This window comes from Hibiscus syriacus, unplaced genomic scaffold (assembly GCF_006381635.1).
Source record: "Hibiscus syriacus cultivar Baekdansim isolate YM2019G1 unplaced genomic scaffold, ASM638163v2 tig00110365_pilon, whole genome shotgun sequence".
Taxonomy (NCBI): Eukaryota; Viridiplantae; Streptophyta; class Magnoliopsida; order Malvales; family Malvaceae; genus Hibiscus; species Hibiscus syriacus.
Genome location: NW_024062703.1, coordinates 687,008 through 698,816, shown reverse-complemented (window position 1 = coordinate 698,816; position 11,809 = coordinate 687,008). Strand labels below are relative to the sequence as shown.

At 34.0% G+C, this 11,809-nt stretch overlaps 1 pseudogene; it reads left to right on the top strand.

Moving 5' to 3' along the window:
• The first annotated feature begins 3,853 nt into the window (after positions 1 to 3,853).
• The window catches only part of LOC120121250, a 30,671-nt pseudogene continuing 22,715 nt past the window's right edge, over positions 3,854 to 11,809 (top strand).

Below are 11,809 nucleotides of genomic sequence, written 5' to 3'. Positions count from 1 at the left end.
TTAAATATGAAGGGGTTAAATTTATTGAGTTATTTCGAATTATGATAAATAATTTCATAAAATATATATAAATTTTGAGAAATAAAAGTGTTATTATTATTTGACCACTTAGTTATGTCATCTAATATTTAATATTCGTAACTTGATTGCAATAATAATTCAATTAAATTATGTTCTTTTGAAAAACATGACCCAGATATAACTTGACTAATAATTAATTGACCTGGGAATGTAGTTTACCCAAAGCCAAATAGCAGCCGCACAAAGAAGATGGTGATATAAGTGGTGACTGGAGATGAGAAACATTTGTGATGGGAAAAACATAAACAGAAAAAACAATGAAAATGGTCTTAATGTCTTGTTCGAAAGGCTTGCTCTCTTTCTTCTTCTTCTTGGTTGTGTTTTTCTCATGTAGCCGATCTATCAATAACAAGAATGCCACCACCGATCCTTCTGAAGGTATTCTCTCTCTCCTTATATATATTTATTTCTTGTCTACGTACAGTATTATAATTCGGCTAAATTGACGGGATAATGTTGTGAGAAAAAAAATTCACGAGATAATGCGTTCCAACAATTAATTACTTAGATAGGGTGTTTGCTACAGTTCGAACGTAGATCGCCAGGTGATCTGGGCGACCAAGGAGGTCGCCATGCTGTCCCACCAAGAAGGTCGCCATGTATGTTGGGCGTCATGCAGTGAAAGTTGAAATGTAGTATTATATCTTTCTAGTCAAATACTAGTTGTTTGGGTTAAATGTAAATTTGGTCCTCATAACTTTGCACTCTCATATGCATGTTTTAATATTTAGGGGATGATAGCATTTTCGATCCCCTATGCTTTGTAATGTCTTTGTTTAATCATTTAGTGATATTTTTAATGTTTTGTTTCAGGCATGTATATTTTAATAATTATATTTTAGTCACTAGTTATTTATTCTGTCAAGTTTGTGTATGCTCCATTTTGATCATAATATTTTTAGTTATTTCATTTTAATCACTGATTTCATGTGTTTTATATGTTTTCCTTAATTTTTGAAATTGGCCATGAAATTTGTAAACATGTTATTTTAGCCACTGTTTAGTATTTATGTTTATTATAATTTAGTCATATATGTTTCTTGTTTATCCTATTTTAGTATGTATTTATTTTAAAATTGATTATTGGGATCTCTGGTTTAGGGTTTTGTCATAATGAAACCAATTTTGTCATATTTTACCTGTTATATTATTATGTATCTGTCATAACCATTTTTAGGTGAAACAATTATTTATTGTTTTAAAAAAATTATGATTTTAATCTTGAAAAAATTGGTGTTTTGAAATTAAATTGGATAGAGTCGTCATCAACCTTTGGGTTAGGAAATTTCATGTTTTAAAAACATGTTTACAAATTTCATGGCCAATTTCAAAAATTAAGGAAAAATATAAAACACATGAAATCGGTGATTAAAATGAAATAACTAAAAATATTATGATCAAAATGAAGCATACACAAACTTGACAGAATAAACAACTAGTGACTAAAATATAATTATTAAAATGCCTGAAACAAAACATTAAAAATGTCACTAAATGATTAAACAAAGACATTACAAAGCATAGGGGACCGAAAATGCTATTATCCCCTAAATATTAAAACATGCGTATGAGAGTACAAAGTTATGAGGACCAAATTTGCATTTAACCCAAACAACTAGTGTTTGACTAGAAAGAGAACACTACATTTCAACTTCCACTGCATGGCGCTCAGCATGCATGGCGACCTTCTTGGTGGGATGCGGGGTGGCATGGCAACCTTCTTGGTCGCTCAGATCACCTGGCGACCTACGTTCGAATTGTAGCAAACACCCTATCTCAGCAATTAATTGTTGAAACGCATTATGTCGTAATTTTTTTTTCTCACAATATTATCTCGTCAATTTAGCCCAGAATTATATGATATCCCTATATATATGTATATGATTATGGGATTTACTAAAGTAACACAATCTCCGATCTCTTTGAAACGGCCTGGAGAGCTAAGTCTGCAACAAAAATTGCAGATAAGTTATGGGTTTTATTTTGTAAACTAGTCAAGATTTTATATTATAACTTCCTAATCCAATCTGAAAATTCATTTTGTCTCCCAACTATGATTAAGAACTTGTTTAATATATGATAACTCTTGGTGAAAATACACCCGTATGCCTTTGGATTTTATACATAAAACTGGTTCTTCTTCTTCTTAAAAAGAGAGAGAGAGAGAGAGTTGTCATCTGTACCCTAACATACAAAATAAAGTTGTCTCCGTTTGAAATTTGACAAATTTTTGCTTGATTCTACCAATATATAGAGACGTATGAAGAAGAGAAATCAGGTGGGTCTCCCATCATCGTCTTTGGGTTAAGTGTCAAAAGAATTTTGTGCATGTCCATTTTCTTAGTTTCAAAGTTAATAGTTGTGTGTGTCTCTGAGTTGTGTTGATGTTAAATCATGTATGTATATATATTCATGATCATATTATGTTTAAAATTATTTTACTGATATTTAGAGCATATAAGAATGGATACCCTCAGATTTTAATTATTCGAATCCGTGTATTGATTCTAAGAGATTTGAACTTCACATATTTAACATATGATATATCTTTTTAATAGTTTGATGTGATTATAAGTTAATATATGTTTATAATTTTTCTTAGTTTATTGACAAAGTACACACTGCAGATATAACTGTTAGAACTCACTTTATCTAAAAATAACAATATTTTCTTTAACCATTTATATCGATAATTTATCCTAAAAAAACCACTCGTTCATCTCTTTGTCAAACATTTTTAAGACTTGTTGATATAGTCAATACTTATTTATTATTTATTGGTGCTGTTTGTTGTAGAATTTTAGATACGTCGTATTCGTGGATCAAATATAAATTATTCATAACATTTTAAAAAAATCTTCAACAATATAATGATATCATCAAAGAATTTATTCATTGACAATACTAATAAAATTTATCTGTCAAACATTTTGTAAGGCATGTTTACTTTTTATTTCTGTTGTAAAATTTTGGAGATGCAATCTTCGTTGATAAAATATAATTAGCATGTATCTCGACTTTTGAAAAAAAAAATACTAGTTTGATTAAAGTTCCATAAATGCATTCATATTTTACTTGAAATTACTTTATTGCTTTTAACTCCAACAAATAAATGTGATAGATATTAACTCATGAATAAATATTTATATGATCCATTTATACTATGTAAAATTAATAAATTTTACGCTAATTTATAATTATTCTCAAAGACACTGGATTTGATTAACATGATTGTTTAATGAATGGGGGAAACAGTGAGGGCATTGAACTTAATCTTCCAGCAATGGGATGCACAAGCAGCAGATACATGGAATCACAGCGGAGAGCCATGCAGTGGAGCTGCTCTCAGCCAAAGTGACTCTCTGCTCGAGGATCCTTCTAATAACCTACTATTCGATGTGATTGGTCTTTCAACACCAACACTGTTTGCCACATTACTCGACTGTATGCTCTCTCTCTCATTCTTCTGCAATATTTTTAAGCCATTACTACAATATCATTATAGCATGACAGTCAAAATAGGGTTGATTGTAAGTAATTACATCATTTGCACCAGTAGCATTTCACATTGTTGTAAACAATTGTACCAAGAGGTTAGTTGGTCTAGATAAGCGAGGAGTGTTACCAGTGGAGCTTTGGATTTACCTTTTCTGAGTTTCTTGTAAGAATCTTCCTTTTCCCCTCTATCTCTCTATTTTCTCCTCACCTTTGATCTTCATTTAATATTATTTTGCGATGCAGGAAGATTGATTAAAACTTCTTTTCTGGTCCTTTGCCAGCATTCATTGGAAACATGTCTAGACTAGGATTACTGTGAGTACTCAAAGCTTATATGATAAAAGCATTTAGTTGCTGGCAGGAATTGTACCTAAGATTTTATGTTAGGGGTGAAAATAGATGATCAAATTTCTTACATCGAAGAAGACACCTTTCTTTGATTTATTTAATTATTATTTCCTTGTATAGGTCTATGGCAAACAATGTTTTCTCTGGACCTAACACAGTTAGCAGCATTTTTAGCGGCGGTTTTTGAATAAACGCCGCTAAATACTATAGTTCAGTGGCATTTTTATACAAACACCGCTAAAGACTCTTACTTTAGTGGCGTTTTAAGTACAAATGCCGCTAAATACTTGTTCTTTAGTGGTGTTTTTATACAAATGCCACTAAATACTCGTACTTTAGTGGCATTTTAAGCACAAACGTCGTTAAATACTCATACTGTAGTGGCACTTTTAGATAAACGCCGCTAAAAACTATACTTTAGTGGTGTTTTTATATAAATGCCGCTAAATACTATAGTTTAGTGACGTTTGTATACAAATGACGCTAAATACTCATTCTTTAGTCTTTACTTTTGCCTCCTAAATCCAATGGTTCATATTTGATCCTCCTCCCTCGACGCAGTCATCGCATTCTCCATAAAAAAAACTCCCCCAAATCTCACATTTTATCATTTTCAAAACCCCTACCACTTTCTCTTTAGTCTTTACTCTTATCGGCTTTGTCTTTTTCCTTTCTCTCTCTCGACAATGGCCGCCACTGCTACTTCTTCTCCCCGCGAGGAAATTGTCTATATGGCAAAACTCGCCGAGCAAGCCGAACGCTACGAGGAAATGGTCGAGTTCATGGAGAAAGTCTCTGCTTCTGCCAATAATGAGGAGCTCACCGTCGAGGAACGAAACCTCCTCTTCGTTGCCTATAAGAACGTTATCGACGCTCGTCGTGCTTTCTGGCGCATCATCTCCTCCATCGCGCAGAAAGAGGAGAGTCGTGGTAACAATGATCACGTCACTATGATCCGTGATTATTAGGCCAAGATCGAGACCGACCTTACTTCCATCTGTAACGGGATCTTGAAGCTCCTTGATACTAGGCTTATCCCCTCGACCATCTGTAACGGGATCTTGAAGCTCCTTGATACTAGGCTTATCCCCTCGACTTCTTCTGGAGCTTAGATGGTTTGCTTTGCCTTCTTATTAATTTCCCTTCTTTAGCTTTTGCATTGATTAATGGGAAATGAAATTTTAAAATGGACCATCTGGGTATTTAATTTGACCCATTGAGCATTATGGTTTAGTTTCTACAGCTGAAAAATAATGGTTTAGATCCTGAATGTGTATATCATTCCATTTTCTCAAATACCTTTTTTTGCTTAGAGTTGAGACAATATATCACTGGTTGAAATGCTTATTAATGCTTATAATACTTGGATTAAGATTTGCAATCTGATTATTGATCCTCATTCTTTTACTTTCCGCAGCAAATTCATACCATGGTCACGTCACTAACTTTTACTTCAATCGAGATCAAGACGATTAATTCTCTTGATTCTTGGAATAGAGGTGTTCTGGTGATGGTTTCTGGTTCTGTTAAAATCAAGGATTTCAGCGGGAGAAGGAAATTTGTGCAAACCTTTTTCCTCGCCCCTCAAGAGAAGGGTTACTTTGTTCTTAGGGATATCTTACAGTTTATTGATGATGAAATGACTTCACAACCTCCAGCCTCCTCATTACAAGAAAACAATCATGACGCTCAACTAAATCTTTCAAGTGCTGCTGCAGAGCCACCATGTACTGTGTGCAAGCTTTCTTTCTCAATTTATTCTGAATTTTTTATTTCAAGCTATACCATTTTTTGGACTTAATATCCACTTGTGAAAATGTAGATGACTATGTTCTAACTAGTTTAATTTTTCTCAATTAGATCTTTGCAGTTTCTTATGACCTTAATTTACCTGCTTATAAAGAAAACAATGTATTGTAGTCTTTCTTTTTTGGTAGTATATTTCCACATTTAAGTCTTAAATTAAAAATAACAAATTCTTTGAGAAACAATTTTTCATTCTCCTGGTTCATGTTATGCACTTTTTTTACGGTAGATATTTTACTTTGTTTTATTTTTGGTTTGGCCTAACATGTTGGATTTAACAGTTTCTGACTACATTTTGGAGGAAGAGGCTTCGGAGTATGTCAACTCCGTTCATATAGATAATGATCCAGTTGACAACTATAGTCTTCTTGAGCAACCGCTGGAAGAAGATTTTGAAGCTGAAATTATGGCAGAGGAAACTCCTGCTACCCATCACAGTGTGGTCAACACTGTGCAAAAAACCCCAACTATGCCTTTGGAGGTGCCTGTTGGGGAGGCTCCAAGAAAAACATGTCTCAATTGTAAGTACTCCCTTGTAGCTTATTATATAAGTACTATGTTTTTATGTGAGCCTATATGTTTATGACTCACTTATTAAGGGTGTCACACTCGTTGCCTATTCTTGATACATTGAAATTGCTATCATTTTATCTATATGTATCTTAACTTTGTTTATCCTTAATGTAACCAAAATATCCTTGGAATTCTACTCGAATGTGTGGCATACAACATCAGTCTTATGTTACCAGAACATTCCCATGCATGTGAGAATAACCTGTTCAAATATGAAAAATTTATAAATTAAGTAAATAGAGCCATACATGTGACTGAGAGAAATAAATTATGGAGAATTACCGTGAATTGTCAAATGAGAATTGAGTATGATCTCTCATTTCCTCTGAACTAAATTCTTTTCTATCTAAGACCATAGGATAATGGTTTTTTTTAATTTTTTGAAATTTAAATATTTGTGATTGATTAACCTTATTTCGTGTTAAAAATGTAGTTGCGTGTTCCAAATGAGCAATTTGTTTCATCTGTTCAACCTCAACCATCTAATAATAAGACTCCCTGAAGTACTTTAGATTGAGAACATATTCCAGAGCCTGCTAGTCAACAGCCACATCATGTTTTGGAAGATGTGCCAGAATCTACAGCAGAGAAAGCTGTGGAGGAAGGCTTGGTTTCTGAAGAAGGTTAGTCTAGCTCTATCTACAGTGGCATGTTTTGTTTATATTAGGACTTACAGTGGTATAGTTTGAATTAGATGGTTTACTTTGCCTTCTTATCAATTTCCCTTCTTTAGCTTTTGCATTGATTAATGGGAAATCAAATTTTAAAATGGACCATCTGGGCATTTAATTTGACCCATTGAGCATTAGGGTTTTGTTTCTATAGCTGAAAAATAATGGTTTGGAGCCTGGATGTTTATATCATTCCACTTCTCAAATACCTTTTCTTGCTTAGAGTTGAGACAATATTCACTGGTCGAAATGCTTATAATACTTGGATTAAGATTTGCAATCTGATTATTGATCCTCATTCTTTTAGGTTTTACTGATGAATAGAAATTGTCTATGTGAGAAATTGCCCTCTACTGTTACTGCAACTGAAATTGAGCAGGAGTTCAAGAATTTCGGAAGAATCAAGCCTAATGGTGTATTTATCCGAAACCGCAAAGTAATTTATTTTTCTTCTCTTCTTGATTATCTTTCGTATATAACTTCAAATAAACTAAATTTGTATTAGTTGCATGCATGATGTTGGTTTTTGTTATGCTTTTGTGGAGTTTGAAGACATTTATGTTGTTCAAAATACAATCAATGTATGAATTTTCATTGTTGTTTGTGTTTTCACCTCGGCAAATATGTTGGACTGCAGTTAGTAGCTTAGTTACTTTCAGTATTTCATTTTAGAATTTTAAAAGATCAACTTTTTCTCATTTTCCTTTCTAAGCTCCTATCTGAATTATTTTCATTGTATATTTGAACTACTTGTTCAGCTTGTGTTTGTCTGTAACATTGAGTTTTCTGTAAAAGGAGCTTTGAGTTGTCTTTTAACAATGTACCATTTTGATTATATTCTAGTTTTTTTTCATGGTTGTCTATTCTATTGGATCAAATTTAAGATGCATCCATGTACCTTTGTGATGGTTTTATTCCGTTTCTTATGATGAATGATATGGAGGTGGCTAGCACAGCCATGAAAGAGCTTCTTGAGTAAATACAGGAAAAAAAGAAGTGGATTACGAGAAAGGAGGGTAAAGATATTAACCTTACTTTGTTTTTCCTTTAAACCAGAATTGATTTATATTACCCTCTAGTGTCGAAGCTTTATAGTTTCTCGTATGAATTACTATTTATATACATATATACTAGAATAGTGCTTTAGTTGGTGCCATGACATAATATAATTTATTTTTGTAGCTAATTTGTATTCCTTTTGGCTTATGTATATTTTTTATATTAATATTGAACTGGTTATGTTCCTTCTATAGGCTTCTTACCATTGGGGGGAAGACAAGTCTACATTGAGGAGCACAGACCAAATAGCAGATACGTGGAGAAAGTATGTGCCTTAATAGAAGCTTTTTTATGTGCTCTAGAATTTCGTTCTATATTTTCAATAAAATACTCTTTAATGTTGTTTTTGGGTATCTTCAGAACATACAGAAAAGCATTCTTGTTATCCAAAAAGACACTTCGCATAACTTTTTGGCCACTAAATTCTTGTGCATGTTCACTAAAGTTTTGTATTTCTATGATAACCCTCTTGGCGGATATGGTTGGGTGATAAACAAACTTCCATTATAAACTCATAATTATGGTAATCATTAATTTTGTCAACTCCATATATAAAATTTACCATCTTGAACATTAAGAATGTGATTCTATAGTGTCTGTAACATATTAAGATTGCATCACTACATTCTTCTTGGTGCGGAATACGGCTATCGGATAGAGCAAAATTGCAACTGATAATTTGAGAAAATAAAGATGAAGATAAAGAAGACACAAATTTTTACGTGGAAAACCCCTAAATAATATAGAGTAAAAACCACGGGCAACGGTAGAAGAATTTTACTATGAGAAAATAGAAATTATAACTTCTCTCGATCTAACAAGGAAAAAACAATGACAATTCTCTCTTGATAAAAAGGAGAAAACAACTCTCAAGAAAACTCTCTAAATTCTCTAGTATTGGGAGAAAGCTAGAATGATTTGGGATGATTTTGAAGCTAAATGGGTTAGGGTATTTATAGTTAAAGCTTAAGGACTAATCTTATAAATACCTTAAAGTACAATGACTAAATGTGTAATTTTACCATTTCCAAAAAATCAACAATTGCTAGCTACTTTTTGGTGCCATTAATTGAGCACTTTCGGTGCCCCCAAATTTGACAATTAACTTGGACTTTCAACAATCTCCCACTTAAAGATTTAATTGAAACAATCATATCTTCACACCATTCTTTCTACCTTGTACCATCATGTTTCTTACATCTCTGACAGGCCACAAGAGGATCGACACCAAGTAAATTTATCAACATTGATCGCATTCGTCATGAAAATCTGCTATGTTGTCTTTGGTATGGATCTTCTGCATATCTACCGTTCCTTCTTCCAACTTTTCACGAATGAAATGATATTGAACTAGTATGTGCTTTTTCCTTGAATGAAATGATGGATTCCTTGCTAGATGCAAGGCGCTTTGACTGTCACAAAACAGAGAGACATACTCTTGATTGTGCCCAAGCTCCTCCAATAACATCTTCAACTAGATTGTTTCTTTACTGGCTTGTGTAGCTGCTACATATTCTGCTTCTGTTGTAGATGTAGCCACAACTGACTGCAATTTTGAAACCCATCTTACAGCTCCACCAGCAACTTTGAACACATATCCTGTAGTAGATTTACTTTTATCCAAATCCCCTGCATAGTCATAATCGACATACCCATTGATAAGTAAGTTGATCCACCATAGCAAAATACAACATTTGAGGTCCTTTTGATATATCTCAGGATCCTCTTTAATGTATTCCAATGCTTTTTGCATGGATTCGCCATGTACCGACTAACCACTCCCACTGCTTGTGATATGCCTGATCTTGTGCATATCATAGCGAGCATTAAACTTCCCACTGTCGATGCATACGTCACTCGAGAAATCTCCATCATCTCTTTTTCACTGCTAGGACTCATACTGGAGAATAATTTGAAGTTAATAGAAAAAGGGGTAGAAATTGACTTACAATCTTGCATACTGAATTGTGACAAGATCTTCTTCTAGTTATTCTTTTGTGAAAGCCAAATCTTCCTATTACTTCTATCTCGGTGAATTTGCATCCCTAGAATCTTGTTTGCTGATCCCAAGTCCTTCATTTCAAATTCCCTAGCCAGTTGTGCCTTCAATTCTTCAATATGATATTTGTTGGGTACTGCAACCAACATGTCATCCACATACAACAGCAATATAACAAAATCGTTATCACCAAACCTCTTGAAATAAGCACAAGAATCTCCATTAAGTCTGGTGTATCCAAGACACATAATGAAGGAATCAAATCTCTTATACCAACACCTTGGCGCCTGCTTTTGACCGTACAGAGATTTGTTCAACCTGCAAACCAAGTTCTTCTTTTCGTCTTCTTTAAAACCTTCAGGTTGCAGTATATAAATCTCTTCTTCAAGATTTCCATGAGGAAAAGTTATTTTAACATCTAGTTGCTCTAGATGTAAGTTCAATGTATCACACATTTCCAAAACTACTCGAACTGTTGTTAGTCGAACCATAGGAGAAAAGATTTCGTTGAAATCAATACCTTCTTTTTTAGCATATCCTTTGACCACCAGTCTTGCACGATACCTCTCAACTTGATCGTCACCATTTCACTTGATTTTGAAGATCCATTTGTTACCAATTGGCTTTCTTCCTTGTGGTAGTGGCACAAGGTCCCATGTATTATTTTTATGAAGGGTTTCAATTTCTTCTTGCATCGTCATCATCCAAAGTGGAGCATCTGAGCTGTTTATTGCCTCTTGGAATGTTGATGGCTCACCGTCCTCTGTTAAAAGGCAGTATGCAATATTTCCTTCTATAACATAATCTGAATGCCAATTGGGACGTCTTCTCACACGATCTAATTGACGAGCTGTTGGAGCTTCAGAACTCTCTGGTTCTTGTTCATCATATATTGGTTCTGTATCAGAAGAATCTCCTTGTTCAAACTCCTTTTCCACATGTATTGTGTAGTCTCTGACTTTTCAGCGCTATCATCTTCTTTTCTTTGTAGTTTATCATCTATAAAGATAACATCCCTGCTGATGATGACTTTGCGGGTAGTGAGATCCCACAAGCGATACCCCTTTACACCATTAGCATACCCCAAGAATTTACATTTCCTGGATTTTGGATCAAACTTTGAAATTTCTTGGGAGTTGTACAGCACTTACACAATACTTCCAAATACATGGAGGTTTGAATAATCAACTGGTTTACCAGTCCACATCTCCATTGGTGTCTTTCGCTCTATTGCAGTTGATGGAGCTCGATTCACCAAATAAAAGGCCGTATTGATGGCTTCTGCCCAAAATGATTTTTCTAGGCCTACAGCTCTCAACATTGCTCTTGTTCTTTCTAACAAGGTTTTGTTCATCCGCTCTGCCACTCCATTTTGTTGAGGAGTGTTTACCATTGTGAACTATCTTTTGATGCATTCCTTCTTGAAAAAGTCATCAATTTCTTCACTTGTGTATTCTCCTTCATTATCTGTTCGGAAACACTTGATCTTATTTCCAGAATCAAGTTCCACCCATGCTTTGAAGTTTTTGAAAGTTGAAAATACATCTGACTTCTTCTTAATAGGGTACACCCAACATCTCCTGGAGTAGTCATCAATAAATAAGACAAAATATTTTTCTCTGCCTAGGGATGTAGCTGGTGCTTGTTATACGTCAAATGAGCCAATTCTAGAACATTTTTCCTCTAGAAATTGACGTGTTGAATTTTAACCGGTGATGCTTACTTGTTATGCAATCCTCACACAAAGTAAGTGATATTTTTGTTAAGCCTGGAA